Source organism: Strix uralensis, chromosome 2 (genome assembly GCF_047716275.1).
Source record: "Strix uralensis isolate ZFMK-TIS-50842 chromosome 2, bStrUra1, whole genome shotgun sequence".
Classification (NCBI taxonomy): domain Eukaryota; kingdom Metazoa; phylum Chordata; class Aves; order Strigiformes; family Strigidae; genus Strix; species Strix uralensis.
In genome coordinates, this window is record NC_133973.1 from 15,346,353 (window position 1) to 15,366,463 (window position 20,111).

Here is a 20,111-nt window from a genome sequence, read left to right on the forward strand (position 1 = left end):
TGTCTTTCAGGGTGTGTTCTTTGGGCTTAACAAATCCTGTAACTCAAAACCTCTTCTACAAGAACACTTTAGCATTCCATACTGAGCTGATATCCTACAAGTTTATCCACTCTATTTCATAGAGATCAAATCCTATGAATTATCTATCCTCCCAAGGTTATGCCCCCAAAAGACCTAGCATGATAGTTGCAGGTAACGATGTCGAAACTCAAACCTTAGTTATATTACCAGAAAGCAAAACAATCCTGGCAAAATATTTTCATTTGTATGGGATCTGGAAGGCTATTGAATTGAGTGATGGCCTCCCTGTGATATTTTTCTTCTTAGAAATGAATCCATGTTTACTTATACTTTCTCTTAATTGGATGGCTGAATTTAACTTCTGTGGTGCATTAAGTTATGTAATTAAGCTCTGATTAAAGCTTTGGTTTCAGTTTAGAAGTCAGCCTGAAGAAACCTAGTCTTATAATAAAACTCATCACGTTGCTCTATTTGTTTTCACTTTTGTATTTTTCTAAGACTGCATTGAATTATTCCACTTTTGTATTCTCCTAAGACTGCATTGAATTAAAAATCCTGGGTGTAACTTTGTGAATGTTTGGGACTGAGATGTTTGAGACTTCCTGTTAAAGCATATTATATCCCTGACCCCAGTTTCTGCAGTTGTAGAAACAGATGAGCAAATCGGCCATATGGAAAATAGATCAAGTGTCTAGTAAGGTTCATTAATGACTATGCAAACAGCAAAAAAAATACCATAAAGGGACCAGAATATTTTATTACAAAGACTGAGTAAGGAATGTGTACAGCATAAATTTTTCAAACATGGAGGTAGGTCAGTTTCTGTCAGACTCTGAAGTTCTTTGGCAGAAACTTTACTAGATCATACTAGAAATTTTCACCTAAGACCAACAGCCATAAAAGAAAATTCCAATATCTATGGGCTTATGCTTTTCCCTGTTGGTAAGTCCTGAGCTGAGGAAGACACCATAAAAGAATGGTAAAACTGGAGAGAAAAAAATGTAGGAGGATTACCTGGAATTTTTGAAAGTGGACCAAGATGAAGACTTAAATAACGGCAAAACCCAAATGAAAACCTGACAGAGATGGATACTCTCTTAGATCTTATACTAAAACTACTCAAATTTTGAAGAGCCAGGTCATAATAAAGCAAAAAACAGAAATAATGGGAAAAATATTGTGAGTATTCACTTTCTCAGGGGATTTCTGAGTGACTGGGCTGGACTTTTCTTTGCTGAAGGCTGTTTTATTTCCTTGAGCAATAACAGTAGTTTGCATACATCCAGCACTTTTAAAAACCAAAGTACCTTCAATTTCTTAACAAGCAACTTCCACAGCCAGTAAAACGCAAGATAACATGAAGACATATGCACACAATAGTTTAGCATACTTAAATACAAAAAAAAATTGCCCTCTGCCTTCAAGTTTTGGGGTTTAAAGGTGATGATTTCTGCATATATTTAGGGGTTAAATACTCTTTCCATGTGTTTATGTTCTGTTGGCTCTGTAGAGAGGACATGCAGACTACACGTACTCTAAGGTTTTTCTAGTTACTGCTGATGAATTTTAAGTTGGTTGAACTGTATCTTAACATTAGTCATGACAGTGACTGTAATGGTAATCTTCCATCAAAATACAGAGACTGACAAAATGACTGCTGTAGAAGTAACAGAGTGCACCATATTTAGGGCCATTTATAAACATTATCTGGCTGTGACAAGAAATTATGTAATTTTTATCCAGGTTCACCCATAACTTCTCTTCCAACTGAAATGTCTCATTTTAGCTATCTGAATTCTAGAACTCAATTTTTTAATGGAAAGGATGCATTTTTTGCTCTGCAACCACTGATACATTGCACTGTCAAAAATGCTCTGTTAGCTGGGAAATAAGAATAGGTGAAAATATAAAAATATCTTGTGTTTGCATGTCTCGCAGTTTAGCTGTATACTACTTAAAGATGATGATGTTAACGTTGGCTACAGAAGACACTTCTGTTAACAAATAGAAGACAAAAGCAGGTATCTACTTTCAGGTAATTGCCTGGTTCATATGTTGTATGTGCTGAAAAGTGCACTACATGTAAGTCATCATTTGATCTTGAAGGCTGTGTAATGAAAGTTTTCAATCATTTTTTCTTATCTGCAGAAAGTTTCCATATAACAGAAAATGTTTATTTTGTCAACTCTCAGTATGTAAAAATTCTGAGGTACGTCCTCACAAGGTAGTTATTCGTGTACTTGCATGCCAGAAGATCCTAAAATGTTTTCCAGGTCTTAGAAACCGCCCAGTTTGATTTCTAAATTCTTTAGGATGGTGATGATTAAAATGTTGGAGAGATGTTTTTATTGACAAAATACTATTTTTTTGTTTCTTTGACAACATCTAAAAATTTTTTGTTATGCTCTTCAAATTTGGATTATGATGTAATTCTTCCTGAATGCCTGTATCTTCATTGAGGGGTAAGTTACAGGAAAGTATTAGAAATATCTTTTGGTCATAAGTTTAATTTGCAGTTAAAGGCAGAACAAAAAAATTACAAAGCAGTTACACTGTAATTATTATTAAAAAAGAGAAACTTTGAAGTGTGAATATGGACAGCTAATATGAGGAACATATTGTGTTGATATGGAGCATAAAACTCCTTCAGAGCCTTAGGAAAAGAAATGGTCTAATGTTCTAGCCTCAAGTATTGTCCTTTCAGTTTCTTAAATCTCCTGGAAACTATTCTTTCACAGAAGAAAATATATTTGTAAGTAATATTTAAACAAACCCCAAAATGAAGCGTTGCACATTACTTTTGTGAAGGTCCATATTCCTTTTTCATGGAGCTAACGGGTTTAGAATTTGGCCTAACTGGAAATGAACTGATACGTAGTTATTGTATCTAAAATTACATCAGACTGTCTGCCTTTCCATTGTCAAATCTTGCTTGAATCAAATGGTATATGGTCTTAGATTTATCACTTCCTTCTGAGTCCCAGTCACCGGGTGCTGCAAGTTTTAGAAAATTTAGGTCAAGTTTATTACTGATATATTTCAGTTGAAGTTCAAGAACAATTAATAAAATATTGAATAAAGCTGATAAAATCAGAGGATTTGTTCACTGAAAATCAAAGACATGCAGATACTTTCTTCTAGGGATTAATTTTTACTATTAAAAATATTTTGTCATTATGGGTGTAATTTTTCTCCACAATTTTAGTCTTTTATTTCCAGTGTTACTGCAAATAGATGTAGAAAGGGATAAAAATTATTTTTACGTAAGAACAAAAACGACTGATTTCTGAAACATGTTTTTTGTAGTGCAACACTGATTTTAATGTTTTCTAATTTAGAAATAAACTTTTATTTTTCATACTGTTCCTATACATACATATATATCTCAACAAAGTCTTAATCTTAAAAATATAAAGAAATAAAAATTTTTTCTTCCTTCAGTGAAAAATCTCTTCAGAGTAGTTTCATTCCTGAAAACTCTTTCATCTGTATGAAGAGCTCATGTTTTTAAAATGGAAAGCTGTTTTGTCAAACCAGCTCTACTACTAAATAGAAATTCAGTCTTTTGAGAAAATGGATATTCTTCTTGAAGACCTATTGTAACAGTGAGCTGTTGAAGTAATGTGAGGCATGTGGGTATTTTTGACATAGTCACCCAACAAGTAAAAACCAAACCGTGCTTTTACCTGTACTGCTTCTGAATATAGCAGAGATTCTACATAGCTGTAATTTAATTGTGTTACTATGAAAATTATCATACAGTAGTTTAATTTATGACAACGTTTATAGTGCATGCAGTTGCATATCCTGCAGAAAATCAATATAATCATGTCATGAAACTGCATCATAATAGATTTCCTAGCTTACTAGCATTTAATATCACAGCATTTTTTAAAGTGCTGTAGGATTTTTTTCCCCCCCTATGGTATAGAAGAGGAGAACTAAGGAAGGAAAGAGTTACTAACCAGAAAAATTTAAGTCAAACGTGGGAAGGAAGCAAGGTATTTTGGTGTATAAAAGATAGGTAAATTTCAATCATTTGAATTTACCAGACAAGCTGCTGAAATTAATGCTTATATAAAACATTTCAGGCTGTTGAAATTGATGCTTATATTAAAAAGTGTGAATGTGATGGTTTTTTAATAGCAAAGGTGTTATTTAAAATGACAAGAAGTCAAATTCAGTCTCTTTGATTTCAGAAAGAAATTTGCTTACATCTGAATTTGAATTTGCATTTGAATCTGTGTAGACTGAAATCCAATTTTTCTTCTTTTACTGGCATAAATGGGAATTGTTTGATATATTACCAATTCATGCTTTTCAGATGTACTTCCTAATGTAATCATTTTAGATACAGCCCACATAAACTACATTGTGGACAGCTGCTTTTTATGTGCAATTACTGTACGGACAGAGACAAAAAGGCAACAAAACGCAAATAATCTGCATCCAAAGAACTGTTCTTTGCTAGGGCACTTGAGCACAACCTTCTTTTTCTAGTGCCATCTAGAGGAGGCACTTTTTTTCCCCAGTCTCAAAAGCACAGGAAACACCCAGGAGAAGATGGAGTGGTTTTCTCCCAAACCTCTGTCAGGCTCGCCGCCCCGCTCCCAGCCCAGGGATTTGAGCCGCTTCCTTGTTAGCGGGGGCACTCCCTTCTGTTTTGATGTTTTGGTGGTTTCGTGATTGCTACCAATTTCCTGCAGCCAAAACATAAATTTGTCATAACTCTAAGCCTGTGAAAACTAATTGAAATAAATCAGCCGTGACCACTTAGGGCCAATTGTGATGGTTAGAAAAGGGGTAATGGAACATCATAATTAGTTGCTGTTTCACGGTGCTCACCTGAAATTTTTGCACAGATTGGGGCATGCTGGATTGCTTAAGTAAGTATTTGCACGCTAACTAGTGATATTTGATCCACCTCAGTGTCAAGTGCTTCCATAACTTTAAAAATTAAAGAAGCGGAGAGTCTCAAGTGGATTCCAGTCGGCAGTTTGATTCAGATTTTATTATCAGCAATGGGTCTATAATAAGCATGAACTGTCCTCTCAGATTAGCTATGCCTCAGCAGCTACCCGCTCTGCATCTCCCTCCTCCCCTGCCTTTCGCTGAAAATGGAAGAGGCCATCTGCAGGCTTTAACTTGCTATTCAAGCTGGCTGCTAGGATTCTGGATGAAACAAGGCAATATATGTGCTTGTCTTCCCACAAAATGATCTTTCTTTCAGGCCTGAAAAAATCCTCCTTTGCCCTCCTGCCCTTCACTTTCTCCTTTGCGCGCCCTCCATGCTCTTAAACCTACAGATTGCCGAATGGCAAATGTGGCACTGGGTAGACAAACATGAAATTTAGCCTAATGATTGGGCTTTTCAGTTGAAAACCAGTGGGCTTTATCTCCTCTGTAAATAGCAGAATGAATTGTAATGATAAAGCTTTTTTAGATACAAACAAAATCCTTAAGCAGCTGCACATACTTGTTTATTTTGCAGAAATTGAACTTGGTATGCTATTTCATCTGCCTTACAGTTTAGCAGCTTATAACTACATTAATGAACTGCATAAAATTTTTAAGCACAATGACTGAAAAAGCATTTCCTTTGTTTTGGTGCTTTCTACAATACTGATAGATTAATTACCACAATGATTAATCTCTGGTGATCTCCCTTTGGTAAAGTCTGGAGCTTATTATTAATGGACTCTTGTTATGAGTATTATGAACTTGTTACATTGCTCAGTGTGTACACAAAAATTCTGGAAGTAAAAGAGCTTAAGTGGAGACTGACAAAAGCATCAACAATAGCCTGCTTCTAACAGAAGTGAGATTTCCAAGTTCCCTGAAGCCAACATCCCTGAGTCATTGTGTGGCGTAAGAGGACACTTAAGTTACTGAAGCAATGAACTCCTTCCAAACTGATTAAAACAATAAATCTGTCAGGGAAAAGAAAATTTTGAAAACACTTAATCCGCTACATAGCAAATGGGAAAATCTGGCTTGAAGTGATATCTAGGCATACAGTGCACGTTATCATTTGCAATTAAACATAACTTGTATTAGGAATTCTCATGGCAAACAAGTGTGTTGCCAAATAGAGGGGGATGCTTTAGCTCAGGTGAGGCAACATAAAGATCGGTTTTGTTTTGGTTTTTTTTTTTCACGTGGGTGCAGTGCAAGTGAAAACTGTCTTCTTTGGATCCTGATTCTGGTAGTGAAAGCAAAGTTGTAAACTTTCAATTTTTTTGTAGCTCTAAAGTCAGTATTTATAAAAGGAAAGATAGATTATAAACGTGTATATTCTTTGGTGACATGATTTTCTGTAGGTATTCTGTCTTTTATACAGTAAAAAATAATACGATTTAAAGATTCTGTAGCTGTTTTTTTATATGAATGGTTTATTTGTACTAAACAAGTTCTTTTAAGGGGAAAAAAATGCAAACTATTTATACTGAATTTAGGAAAACTGTAAGATCATGTTTGTTTCTATAAATCACATTTTATTCTTGAATAATAGTGCAGAGTCCCAAAAGAAAACCTGTGTCCCAAAAGAAGATCTATGGACTATGTGGAGTTAATTCAACAGACTAAGCACTGAGTTATAAATTCAAGGAGAGAAAAATGCTCAAAACCTAGACTTACATGTTTTGACTTTTCATATCCAGAGATTTTAAACCCTACTTAGCTATCTACTCTCTAAAAGCCAGGCCTTGGTATATGGCTCACCAAAACTATGTAGTAAATGTGAAAACACGAGAAAGAAATGGAGAACTTCTTTATAATTTCACATAGTATTTTAAACATTTATCTATTAATACAGAGTTCTTCCTGCTTTTCTCACTCAGAAAAATAATATCTCTTGAAAGCTGGGTTTGTGTCTGTTTTGCTTGGAGATGCCGAAGCAGGAAAAAACCTTGCAGTTAAGGAATGAGTAAAAGGTATATTACATGCTCTTAAAAAGCTGGAAAACAAAGTAAAATGTCCTGGAAGTTGATATATTGTTATGTATATTATGGCTGTTTAAAGAATGAAAAGTCAGGAGACCTGTAATACGTTGTGAAAGCTTTGTACTTGGCTTGATGCAATTATTGGTATTCTAAAATGTATTTGCTTTCAAGATACTCCGTACAGCATGCAGAAGAACCATTAGTCATTTATCACACTAATACTCTACTGCGACTTAGTTCATATAGCTTCTGGACTCAAATGGAATGGACTGGATGCTGATATAAATCCCGTTCCATTAATTTTGATTTTTTTCTTGAAGCCCTTATTTTATTTTTATTAAAAATACATGACTAGAAAAGCTGATGTTTTATCCTATGAACTAAACCAGATGCTTTGTTTAATTTCCAAATTAGACAGTATTTCTTTTTTGTTATATTGCGTGTGCTAATGGTCTTTAAGTGTGGGGGTTTATTTGGAAAAGCGAGGCGGGCAAGGCAAATAATGTAGAGTGCCATGCCTGTCTTGCTGAACTCTCCCTGGTTTACTGCATTATTAAATATTGCATAAATTATTCAATGTCCTTTATATCAAACAAATATTTTTTTGCAAGCAGTACTGTGTGAACAAATGGGTATTAAGGAAAACCCCCAGACAGAAATGAAATGATGTTTCTTTTTCATTCCTGTAAAGAGCCACTGTTCTTCTTTTCTTTTTTTTTTTTTTTTTAATATCACTCAGACAGTGGAAGATAAAAATGGTGAACAATTATGTGGGCTACTCACTTTTTGTCTGATATTAAAATACTCCTTTTCTGAGCCAGCCAGCATCGGTACAGTACATTACATTCAGGGGAAAGGCAAGTGCAGCACACTGGGTCTGGGCTGTCCTCGGTCGCTCACTGTGGCAGGTGAGCTGCTCTCACACAGGCGAGACACGGTGGTTTTTGGTGTTTTGGCAGCAATCACCCACTTAAGTATAAGCGTAGCCTGATTAGCTGGTCAAGGCATGGCCACAAAATCTACTGCAGAGGAGAGAAGGCTTGTTGGGAGAAGGAGGTAATGTCACACAAAGTACAACCGTACCTATGTATTCAACCCTAAGTATCTAAAGGCCAGAGACTACATGTTTTTCTTTTGATTTTTAATCTCTTTGTGTAGGGCTCTATCATCCTTAGGCATCTCAGAAACTTTCCTCATGTGAGCAGTCCCATTATATGCATGAAGATGACACTCCTGAGTGGTTATTTGTATGTGCAAAAATACCAGCTGGTTCAGGCCCCCCGAAAGAGACTGTTACTGTTGGAGAGGGTCTTGAAATGGGGAGGCATATGGAGAGGAGCGGGGGGGGAAAAGGCACGGTATGGAATAAAAATGCTTTTAATGTGCACGGAACGTGGCTGGGGGGAAGGGTTTTTTTGTTTTGTTTTGCTTTTTTTAAACAAAGGGGAAGGTTCCCTGTATGAGCACTTGTTCTGAATATTGCGTGGTCAGATTAGCCATGCTGCTCTGAGCAGTTTAAGGAGGTCTGGGAACTTAGTAATACCTTCCTCTGCCTCCCCCACCACCGTCCCGCCCTCCCCACCCATAGCAACAGCAAGGCGATGAACTAAATAGCAGAGAAATAAGGACCCAGGGATGAATAATGGCCCTTAATTCTAGAATGAGGATTTGTGAATGCATTGCTGAGGTTTGTGCATCTTTCCGTTTCAAATAACTGGAAACATGTAGGGGGAATTGGGTTGGGGAGCGAGAGGTCAGGGAGTAGGGAGACTCCAGGCTTCATTACTGGATTTTGTTCTTCAGCTTTTCACAAATGAAGGGACTGGTAGAAGGAATTCCCGTGCCTGATCTGTGGAGAGCTGGAAAGGAAGCAAAGGTTTATTAAGCTGCTCTTATTGTCACTTACACTTTCTTTACAAAGATGCTGGTTTTACAAAGGGCAAACATATGACTTTTATGGAAAGCAATTTATAGTTCACCGCTTAGTACAGAGACAATCTGATTTTTTTTTTGTTTGTTTTATTTGGGGCAGGGGGGTGGCTTAAGCACATCTCTGTTTCTGTGTGTGTGTATTCATTTTGTTATGGTTTTCCTTGGAGATGACGACTGTCTTCAGTTTGTTTTTAGTCTCTGAAAACGCAGGGTAGATTTTGTCACTTGGCCTCAGCCTGCCCTACACTGCACATGATATTATGAAAACCTGTTATAGCAGCATCTATATTAGTTGTGCTCAAAGGTGAAAATGAAGTGGTATTGACACATTAGAAGCTGCGCCAGCATCCACAGTTTTTCCAATTGCATCTTATTAAAATAAATACTTGATTGCCACGTACTATTTGATTTCTGAGCAAGAGGCTTGCTGTAGTTGCTGTTATCAACAAAGCCATACTGTACAAAGGGAAGTGTTTATAATTATTTACTGTGCTGCAACAACATCCACAGGGTGTGAGCAGGAAGGGGCACCCTCTCTGGTTCGTGTCGTGTAAACAGAGGAAATCATAGTCCTGGCTCCTGGAAAGTTTATAGCCTTAAAACTTGGTTTTATTTTCCTTTCACCCTTTCTCTTTAATCCTAAATCCATAAGCAATAATCAGCCATTTCTCATGAAGAGAATTTTCCTTTTCATGAATACATTAGTACTTACATCAGCCAGCTAAGTTTAAAATTACTTTGTGTGACATGAGATGTAATATGGGACAATATGAGAGGGAGCATAATGGAGGGATCAGGGGCAGGATTTTAAAATAGATAATGAAATTCTGATACTTAGGAATTTAATGAAGTTTAATTTTCATGGACATTGTTCAACACGTCCTTTGTGTTAGACTGCTAACTAGACAATGTTGGACATCTACTGGGTGAAACGTACTCAGAGAACTATTTTGTTTGTGTGTTTCACTGGTCTGAAATCACTTTTGGTCTGGTCCTAAACTTCCATCTGTTCTTAGTGATCTCCAGTAGACCTTTTTTGATTTCTAAGAGGAAGAGGATCTTACTAAAGGCTACATATAGGAGCAGCAAATTTTTTTTCATTTTTTTTTAAATTTAAGTTCAGAAATCTAAATTTTCTGGACAATTGATATTGCAGGTCATTGTAATTAATTTTTTTTCAAGCTATAAGAAATCTGAAAGCAAGGAGTTCTTTCCTTTGCGGATTAACTACCACAATAACTTTATAATCTTCTCATAGATGAAGCTTATTCCAAAGAATAGGCTGGTTTAGGACATATATTTTAAAATATATACTTATGACATATTATAAAATTCCTGCTGTACAGTATTTCTTGATATTGAGAAATGCTGCAGAAATTGGCTCCTTTTATCTCAAATGTCACTGGGTACACATTTCATATGGAAAGTCCTACTTTACAGATTTTCTTTTTAAATGCACTGTGTTACACTTCAATAATAACAACTAACATTTCAAAATATTTTTTCTTTTTTTTTTTTGATTTGTATCTTAAATTTGTGCACTCGCTAGATTTTGTTTGTTATTTGAGAGTGTGAAAGCTGTGTGTCTGATCGTTTTGCCTGTGTTCTAAAAGGACGTATCCTAAATGAGATCATATTGTAAATCTGTGGTTTTGTGTGTTACACTAAAAAAAAGAAAAGGAGGACTCTTAAATTTATAATTTACCGATAAAGAATCTTGTCCTCCAAATACTGTGTGGTTTGACCTAATGGATATTTTGTGGCTTGTGCGTATGCAGAATCTCATTCAGCAATTTTATATATGAAGGCCAGTAATTGCACTCCTGGCAGACAAGTTCAATTGATATTCAACTTTTTTTTTTTAATTTAAAAAATCCCCAAACACTCCTAACAGTTTTTTTTAACAGCACACATAGTGAATTTAAAAAATTCTTTATCTGCCAACATTTTATTAGAATGTAAATATTGTTGGATTCCAGGTTGCAAGTTGTGTTTTAGGAACAGCCTCATGTGAACATACAGAATATTTTGCAGATTTATGTGCTTTAAAATTAAGTCTTTTTTAATAGGGGGATAAACTGCATTTGTAGTTCAAGACAGTACTCTGAAGGCTTTTTATTGCATTGGGTAATGGGATGAAAACATGGAAAAATGCATTAGAAATTAATTGGTTTTGTTTAGATATAACTTTTAGTTTAATAATTTTTACTCTTATTGATATTTATTATTTACTTTATAACCTTTATTTTACCAGGAGAATTTTACAGCATGTTTTCTTTTATAGAAAATAAGTGCATCTTAGATTTGTCTCAAGACCAATGGGAATAAGAAATTATCTTCAGGAATTTGTTATAATTACATTATATCCACATGAGCACCAAAAGAATTTAGCATGATTAATGCTATTATAAGGCATATGAGGGTCAGGAACAATAGTTTGCTCCTGTTCTAAAGAGAATTAAGTACTTGCACGAGAAGAAACTCAAGAATTTAAACTAGCGCTTTTTTTATTGTTGAGAAAATAGAAACAGTAGTTGTTTTATTAACTACTTAGGCAGTTGCACAATTGGAAGGTTAATAGCAAATACTGACAACTTTGATTTAGTTCTGTTGTGGATGAAAGCTGACAAGTGGAATAAACTTGCAGAGAGTTATAGAACACATTTTCTTCTCTGTTTTTACTAGTGCATGTTAATTGAAGTGACGCAAAATTTACTCCACTTTATGTCAGAACTTATCTATCACCCCCATAATAAAATAATACTTATGTTTCAAATAATATCTTTTTGGTAATGTGTATATATATATATATTAAGGCAAAGTTTGTGAATCTTTTGTTTGCTTGGGTTCTAAAAAAAAGAGAAAAATGGATTTCAGCACTGCCTCTGCCATAAACTACTACCAGGCAGCCCTGCACACTGCTTCATCCTCCGCTGTTGGATATAGCGATCATCCCCTGGCTTTATCCTGGTGCTGCCAAAGGTGCAATGGGGTCTGTTACAACTTATTCTTGAGGCTTTTGTGTGCAAATTGAGAGACAATTAATACTAAAACAAAATCTTGTATTAAAAAACCCAAACACCTAGCAATCTCATGGAAGTGATGCATGGCAAAGCCCACCTATGATGCAGGACTCAGCCATGTTTAAGGCAATATGAACAAAATAGCAGTTTTCCTTGTAAACTTCCTGCTCTAGCCCTAGTTTTCATACCTCTAAGAAAGGTTCAGGGTCAAAGGTACTTTAAGGACTAGCCTGTGTATTATCGTGATGCGTTACTCCTGATCATTTGCTTACTTTTGTAAGCAAGTGTATTGTGTTAGTACAGGTTGGAGTTTGTCCCCCTGTGCATTTATTCTGCAGCTTTGTGTGCAGATGCATAAGGAGAACATACATTATCCTGTGGCAGTATTGACTATCTCGTACAGCATTGTTTGGTGTGACATTGCTTTAGTTGTCCATGATCCATGGACTCTCTGTAATTATGATTAGGTTTTATTGTTTGCTTTTTCGGTGTTGTTTTTATTTGTTTGTTTTTTTAAATAGATAAAATGTTTAAACTTTTTCTGCAGTTATCCCATTGAAGTAAGTTGTTTTTTTCTTTTTATGAGGTGGGGCAGGTAGAGGAGAAGTAAATATTGTTATATTTAACTATTCATTTAGTATGATTTCTTCTAATTGCTGGCGTGATTAGCATACCTAGCTTTTATAATACCAGAAAATGAAATATTGTGTCTGAGACTGTGTTCTTAACTCTGGTTTATTCCCTTCACTCAAAATTAGAAGTTGAGTTCTTCCTTGTACCTCAGGTGACTCTACTGCTAGCTAAGGAACTGAAAGGGATTTCCTTTGTAGTAACTATGAAACGTGGCTTGGATAATTTCCTTATATAGTGTGCAATCTCTTTACCAGACTATTTTTTGGTTACTGGTAGTCAGACAGCAGTGATAATCATGAATGGAATTTCACTGTCAATGAGATTAACCATAACTTTTTCTATATTTTATACTGGTATTTCTATTTTACTCTTTACACTCTTGATGCTGTTTACTGATTATTCCCTTCTCCCCCATTGTCTAATAACTGTTCAGCCTCTTGTATTTACAATTCCAGTTTTCTCCATCATAATATAATATTTAAAAACCTCTTCCTTTCTTAAAAATGAAGTTTAAGTGTCTGACATAATCCCCTAGTTCAAAGACTAAAACCAGCAAATATTTGAAAGGAATGTGGGAGGGGCATTTGACCTGGGGTCCGGCAGGGGACGGAGAGAATAGATGGGCATCTGGGGCGCTGTGTTTTGGAGCTCAGCGAGCGCACAGTCGTGTTTTTGACTTGCTTCCTTGAGAGATCCATCAGGAGGAGACAGCTTTAGATTATCGTTGCTTAGCACATCACCTGCACACACAAGTAAACTTCTGCTTCTGCTGGTGGAAGTCAGGCTGAATATGTTGTATTTATTAGTAGATGCTCCAAGAGGGTATGCAGTGAGATTGCTGTTGAAATTGTGCAGAAGAGTGCTGGTTTCCATACATTTAAAACCTTTTTTTAGACCAGTGTACTGAACTGAATGATCACACGAGTTTGGTAATACTGTTTTCCATCCCATGCATTTTGCATGATACATCACCTTCTAACAACATGCTTGGGGCAGTGATAAGTTTTATATTTAAGTGTAGAATTTATTTCTTTAAAAGTTTCATTACCTGGATGTAACAGTAATTTAGTAGGTACAATATATGCATTAACTGAGTTTTGCCTGACAGTTTGAAAAACATTAGTTTAATGTAGAAGAGCTAAATAGTAATTATTTGCTCTTTTCTGTCTCTAAAAAGCTGTCATAAAGATCGTAGGTGCAAATAGATGAGATGTGCATGCACCTTATGGCCTTTGTAAGTCAACTGCTCATTAGACAAATATGAAAAGTGACAGCTTCCTTACATCACCACTTTAGAATGACCACAAATTATACCTCAAGTTTGCTTAGTTATTTTCCACCCAAAAGCTGGAAAAAGTCTCCCTTTAAATTCTTAAATTTCTGCTTATAGAAAAGGACCTTGAAGTTGTTTGAGGCTGGGGGTGAGAGGGTTTGCTGTCTGTTGCTTCCGCACCTCCAATTTGGATAATGCATGAATCTACCTAACTTGCTTCTGCGTGCGTAAGGCTCCTGCATATTTAAAGGCTGGGTATTCAGGGATTATCTGTCGTGCTTTTTCTTTTTGTTTTGATCACGCAAGGAGAGGATACTAGCCCACATAACCAGAGCAGAAGGGTGGGGGTATTTTCCCTGTTGTATTTCTTTTTCCTTCCCGAAAGCTTTACTGTTGCCACATGTTCTGCCAGATATTGCATTTGAGGGGGGGGAAAGTTAGCGGTCTCAGTGTGGAATTTTATAAATCAGGTGTCTGTAGAATATTTGCTTGTTAACACACACAAGGCATTTAGCTTAAAGGCACAATATTCCTTTTTGATCAGTCCTTAGCAGTGGAGCAGGAGATCTTGAAGGCAGGCATATGAAAGTCAGAACAGTGCTATGAACAACTGCCAGTAGCAGGGAAAGAAAAAATTAAAACTATAATTAACATTAAAGGAAAAACACAATTACAAAGTGCCCTATGAGGCATCAGTTGATTAAAGTTTCATGTTTATATATGACAAAATTGAAAATTACTTTTATTTTTCTAGGAAGGCTAGGAAAAATGAGAGTAACACAGAGCGGTACGTAGTATCACTTAATTAGCTCTTCATTGACATTTGTTGCTCTGCTCCTTGAATTATATTTCAAATGAGATTCAAATTGTTATATAGTTAATTAAAAACTTACTGTACATATTTTGTTTCATAATCATGGTAGGTCCCCTCCTCTCCCCTGGAGAATAGTAACAGGTATACTGGTACAATAAGTGAGTAAGAGATCAGCCTGATGTATCAGAGAACTGAAGTATTTTGCTACACAGCTTAACTAAGCCCCCGGTTGGTTAAAAAGAGGTTCCATGTTCTGATGATGCTCTGACCCTTGTTTTAAATCTAGATAACTTTAATTTTCTTTTTCAAATTAAGATAAGTGAATTAACAAAGTTGTCTTTGGTCTTTTTTCTCCCCAGTGTTAAATCCTTAATCCCATTTTAAGTACCAGCAGCATTAATGGCAGTTAATAGTAATTACTGCATGTATACTTTGATTTGGAAAAAACCAGAGGTTTAGGGATTGGTATCACGCTACTAGTATTCTGTGTTGCAAATTATTTGCAGATGAGGTTAATTGAGCCATCTCACTCCATGGCTTTTATTCTGACACATAGGTCACAAATTGAATCATAAACCAGTACAGTAATAATCAGCACGTACCCTTTAAAGACTATCCCCGATGAAACTTGGTATGAAATAAACAGTTACATTTCTCAAAGCCTGCTCTGAATTAGCATCTACAGCACAACATAGTATAGTTTACAGTATTAACAAAATTTACTGTTTTAGTATAAATATGCACATATTTTCATATATTAATGGACATGCTAATTTACAGTAATTGTACAAAGATGATTATTTTTATTCAATGTTTCATTTTACCAAATTTCTTGAATTGATTATTATAGAATTTTCTTAGATGTAATTGCTAATTTCAAAACCATACAGAAATTATGTGTAGAGACTTAAAAGTGGATCTTACGCTTTGCAGTGCCACACAGCTAGTTTCCCTTGATTATCTAAAAAAATGTGTGCATCCAAAAGTCATAGTAATTGCAGCAAGTGATCTCTAACACAATGGAAAACAGTGTAAGTGAAGCCAATTTTGATAGTTTTCCATATGAAACTAGTTTTAACGCAGCTCTCCCAGCATTGTACCCACCATGAAAATTTGAATGATATACTTGTGTCTTTGAAAGCATGAGGAATATATGTTTTACAATTCAAAATAGGAAACAAAAGAAGTAAAGAGTAATGGAAGCAATTCATTCCTCTTTCTAAATATGTTTTACTTTAGAAATACTTTGGGAGTGCTCACAATATTGAAGTTATATGGCAAGATCTAATTTGAACTATACAATGCTTAGAATTTCTGAGATTTGAGGGGGGAAAATATATTTCTTAACTTAAATTATCTCATTTTATTGAATTATGTTGAATAGAATATATAAAGTAGAGGTTGAATCTCATTTCACTTGAACACTGAGAGGATCCAATACAGAGTACCATGAGTGTGTGATCTTGTAGTATCTGTATTACTTAAAAACATTTTATAAGTGCTGTGCAATCTATACATGCAGAACACATTAACAAGCATCATAGTTTAAAGAAATGAGGTTTATAGACAACACTTCTTAAACTCTCTAAGCAAGTCTTCTCCTGTGCAGCCAGATTTTCATCACAAGGCATTTAAGAACTTTGTTAGTTGTCATACTTGTGCACTTTGGCATCACGTCAGTTCACATATATAAGAAATATGATTTACTATATAGTCCAGCAAACATCTTTAGAGGAAGGTACTTTTTTCATTCTGTGTTACTTTTGGAAAAGCAAGTCCCTGAATTTGCAGTAAAAAGGCACAGTGTATTAGCACATTGTTCTTTTTTTTTCAGTGCAAGGTCAGAGAAATAAAAAACAATGGATGACACTTTTCAGTATAAAAGCATGAAACATGTGTGGTTGCGTAGCACAAAGGATGTTGGCTAATCAGTTATTCTGCATTTAAATATGGGTTTAAACAAGATTAGGAATCCAGACTGTGCAAGAGATTTTCAAGTCCAGAGGTCAGAAAACATGCTAATGAGATAATAGAAAGTATTCACAAAAGCTTATCTGCATTAGAAATTCACTTCTTAAAGAAAACCTTCCACCAAAATAGTTTTGGCCATGTGTTTTTGACCTGTTAATGCCTAAATTCTATCAGACTACCTATTAATTTAGAAGTAATCTAAGTCTCTTGAAGAAAAGTCTGAATAAATTATAAATCTTTTGGTGGAGGGTTTTAAATACAAAACTATTTGAGATTTTTGGTGGGACTTGTTATATTGGATTTCTTAAGTCTACTTGCATTCTGTAGTGCACTAGTATAAATCAGAACAACTCTGATTCCTGTAGGGTCTTAGTGATACATAAATATGCGGAAAGAGAGCCTTATTCTCAGCTTGCTTAGTTGGTTCATATGCAGGAATAAAAAACGTAATCATATTTTCTTAACCAGATTATCAATACTGACTATACTGAAAGGGTGATTTGAGGTTGATCTTGTGATCTTTACTCAGAGTTGCTTTGGATATTTCTCTTCTCTTGACAAATTGCAGAACTGAGCCATAGAGTAGATTATTGTGGGTAGCTCTGCTCAGACTGAGGGATGCACAGCCATTCCTAAAGGGGAAGCCTGATTTCTCATTTTATCAAACCAAAAGCTAGTTTATCATTCTTAGAAATGAAACATTTTTAAATTTTCTGATGAAAGTTCTGATGAAAAAATGTGGTTTTATAGAAGCATGAATATTTTGTAGACAAATAGGAATGTTTTTAGCATACTCACCAATATACTGAACATTATTGTACAATATTTTTCTATTTTAACTTTATGCCATTTCATCTGAAATTTTAAAATTTTGTTTTAAAATTGACAATTGTTTCATTTTGAACTTAAAAACTTGAGCTAGCCTTCTGAAAAAAAATCATACTTGCATTTTAAATCAGCCTAAAAACTGTAGGGTTTTTTGTTTGGTTTAGTCTGGGGTTTTTTGACAAGTTTGTTAATAAGCCCTGTTAGTTGGGGCATACTTTTACAAGACGTCCTACAATTGTGGCACAAAAGCAGATCTGTTAACCATAATAAAATGAATTGTAGAGTGCTGCGAACAAGTGGTAATAGCTATAGTACAGATAGCTAGGCTATCTGTAGCTAGGCTATCTCTCAGCCTGGCTCGTTCAAGAGAGGTGGAGTTGCCCCTGTTATGGATATCATAGAAGAGAAAAATGTCAGCTTTTTACTTCCTCTCTCACTTTTTCTGAAGATGAAATATTTATTTCATGTATGCATTGCCAGACATCATTTAAAAAAAAAAAAGATTTTTCCAAGAAATTCTTCTGTGAAAATTTCTGTTTCAGTTAAGGACAAAAATAATTGTGAAAAATAGTTTCCACTAGTGTGGAATATTTTTCTTAATCAGCTTAGAGGTACTGTGGTTAAAAATCAGACCAAACAAAAGGTCTGACAGAACAGTATATCACATTCTGGATAAACACATTCAGAATGGTAAATCTGTGGGGAAAGATAATTACTCCAGGAAATGTATAATTGTTGCTGATCAGACATTATTACACATAATATAAAAGCATGTTATTGATGGTTTTGGTTTTTTTCCATGACAAGGAGAAAAAAAAAAAAAATAAATGCAGAGGAAGGGAAATTTTGGTGCTTCTCCTTTGAACTTTTCCCCCAAGGAAAACTTTTGTGAGCCACGTTGGTGGTGCGGGACACGGCACGTAGCCAGTGGTGCAGGTGTTCTGCTTGCACCTGGGTGTATTCTTGGGCTTGCCCTGCTCTTCAGCCCTTCTCCTTGAGGAGCAGGTGAACTGATGGGCTCTCCAAGGCATCTTGTGAAAAGGGTCTCCCCGCCGGGAGGCTGGGACATCTGTCTCCAGCAGGCTGGTGGAGGGGATACAGAGGCAATACAAATCACAATACTTTCCAAAACAAACCTCCCTCCCCCCAGCTTTGTCTCAGGAATGAGATGTCATTCATATCTGAGTTCTCACCAACTGTGCTTTTATGAGCAATTAAATAATTAACAACGTTGACATCTAAATTATATTTGCTGGGCATCTGAGTTAACCCCTTACTGAGACCTCTGGGAGAATTACACTTCTCAGAGCCAATGCGTTAGACTTGGGCAGACATTTCTGCCGCAGTTCTGTGGCTTCACATTCATGTTTTTTGTTTCCTACCATTACACCTGGAGATTTAGGAGCTGATTCTGCGACTCGTTTAGCACTTGATGCAATCCAGCAAGATACTTTAATATCAAAGTCCGTGAGGCCATTTGTGCACTTGAAGGAAAACATGACCTTAAGCAAAATACTAATTGGATCAGCTTTCTTTCTGGCTTTGTTTGTTTGTTCCTAAGTGAAATGAAGTTAGATTTTTCACAAGATTCAGTGCCCATTAAAGAAATATAATTAAGCTATTTATTTTACTCTAGTTTATAACAGAAAGTTTAGGGGTTTTGTGTGTGTTTTTTTTTTTTCCCCACCAGAAAAATGGAAGTGCAGTTCTGTTAAGCTACAGTGAGGACAGCATCTCTTTGTGTATATTTCAGTGGGTCCTGTCTCATTCAGCCCTTAAACTACCAAAAACCTTAGAGTTTGGGAATCACGTGACGGTCGTGTATCAGCCCACTTGTTTTTTATATCTTCTTAACTGATGAAAGTAATGTATTCTCTATTGTTTCAATGCATCTTAAACATTAAAAATAGTGTTGTGATCAAGTCAAATCATAGCTTGTGCCTCAATAGGAGTTTAAAGAAAAGAAATCCTTCCCTCGGATTTTCCTAGCCATTTATCTCAGCAGTGCAGGCTATTATCAGGAAATAAACTCAGATGCAATTAGCTTTATCACTTAATTAGAGACATATTCTTGGATTTATGCTTTACTGACCTCACTGCCATTGAAATTAAATTATTTAACTTCTGAAAAAAAACCTCTGCAAATTCACACCTCTCCATTCATTAAATTGTGCTGTTTAATGCCAGTCAACTAGTTGTTCATTTGACTCCAGAAATAATAATACAGTAAACATGTTTGGGTAGATGGTACTTTACTCAGCTCTAGGGATTCATTTGTTCATTCTCTGCCTTTCTGTCTTGCAAACAAATGCATACAGACATTTCCTCCTCTTCCCCGCCCTGCCACCTTTTGAAAAATAAAAAAACAGACAGAAAGATCAAGCTAATGCTGGCTGATACAGAGCCCAAACTCTAACCTTGTGTTCTGGAGTCAGCTTCCCAGGCAGCGCTTTCTTAGGCCTGTGTCCTAAGGAAATGAAGTTTGTGTAGTTGCTTCCTCAGTCTCATCCTGTCTGTCTTCTCCCGAAGTATTTTGAAATTTATTCCCCTGCTTTAACTCAACTTGAAAATGAAGCTCAAAGATTATTACAAGTACAGTAAGTTTCCTAATAGATATCCAGGGATAGGAGAAAATACCCCAAATAATGCTTCAGTTGAAGGATAACGGACTTAAC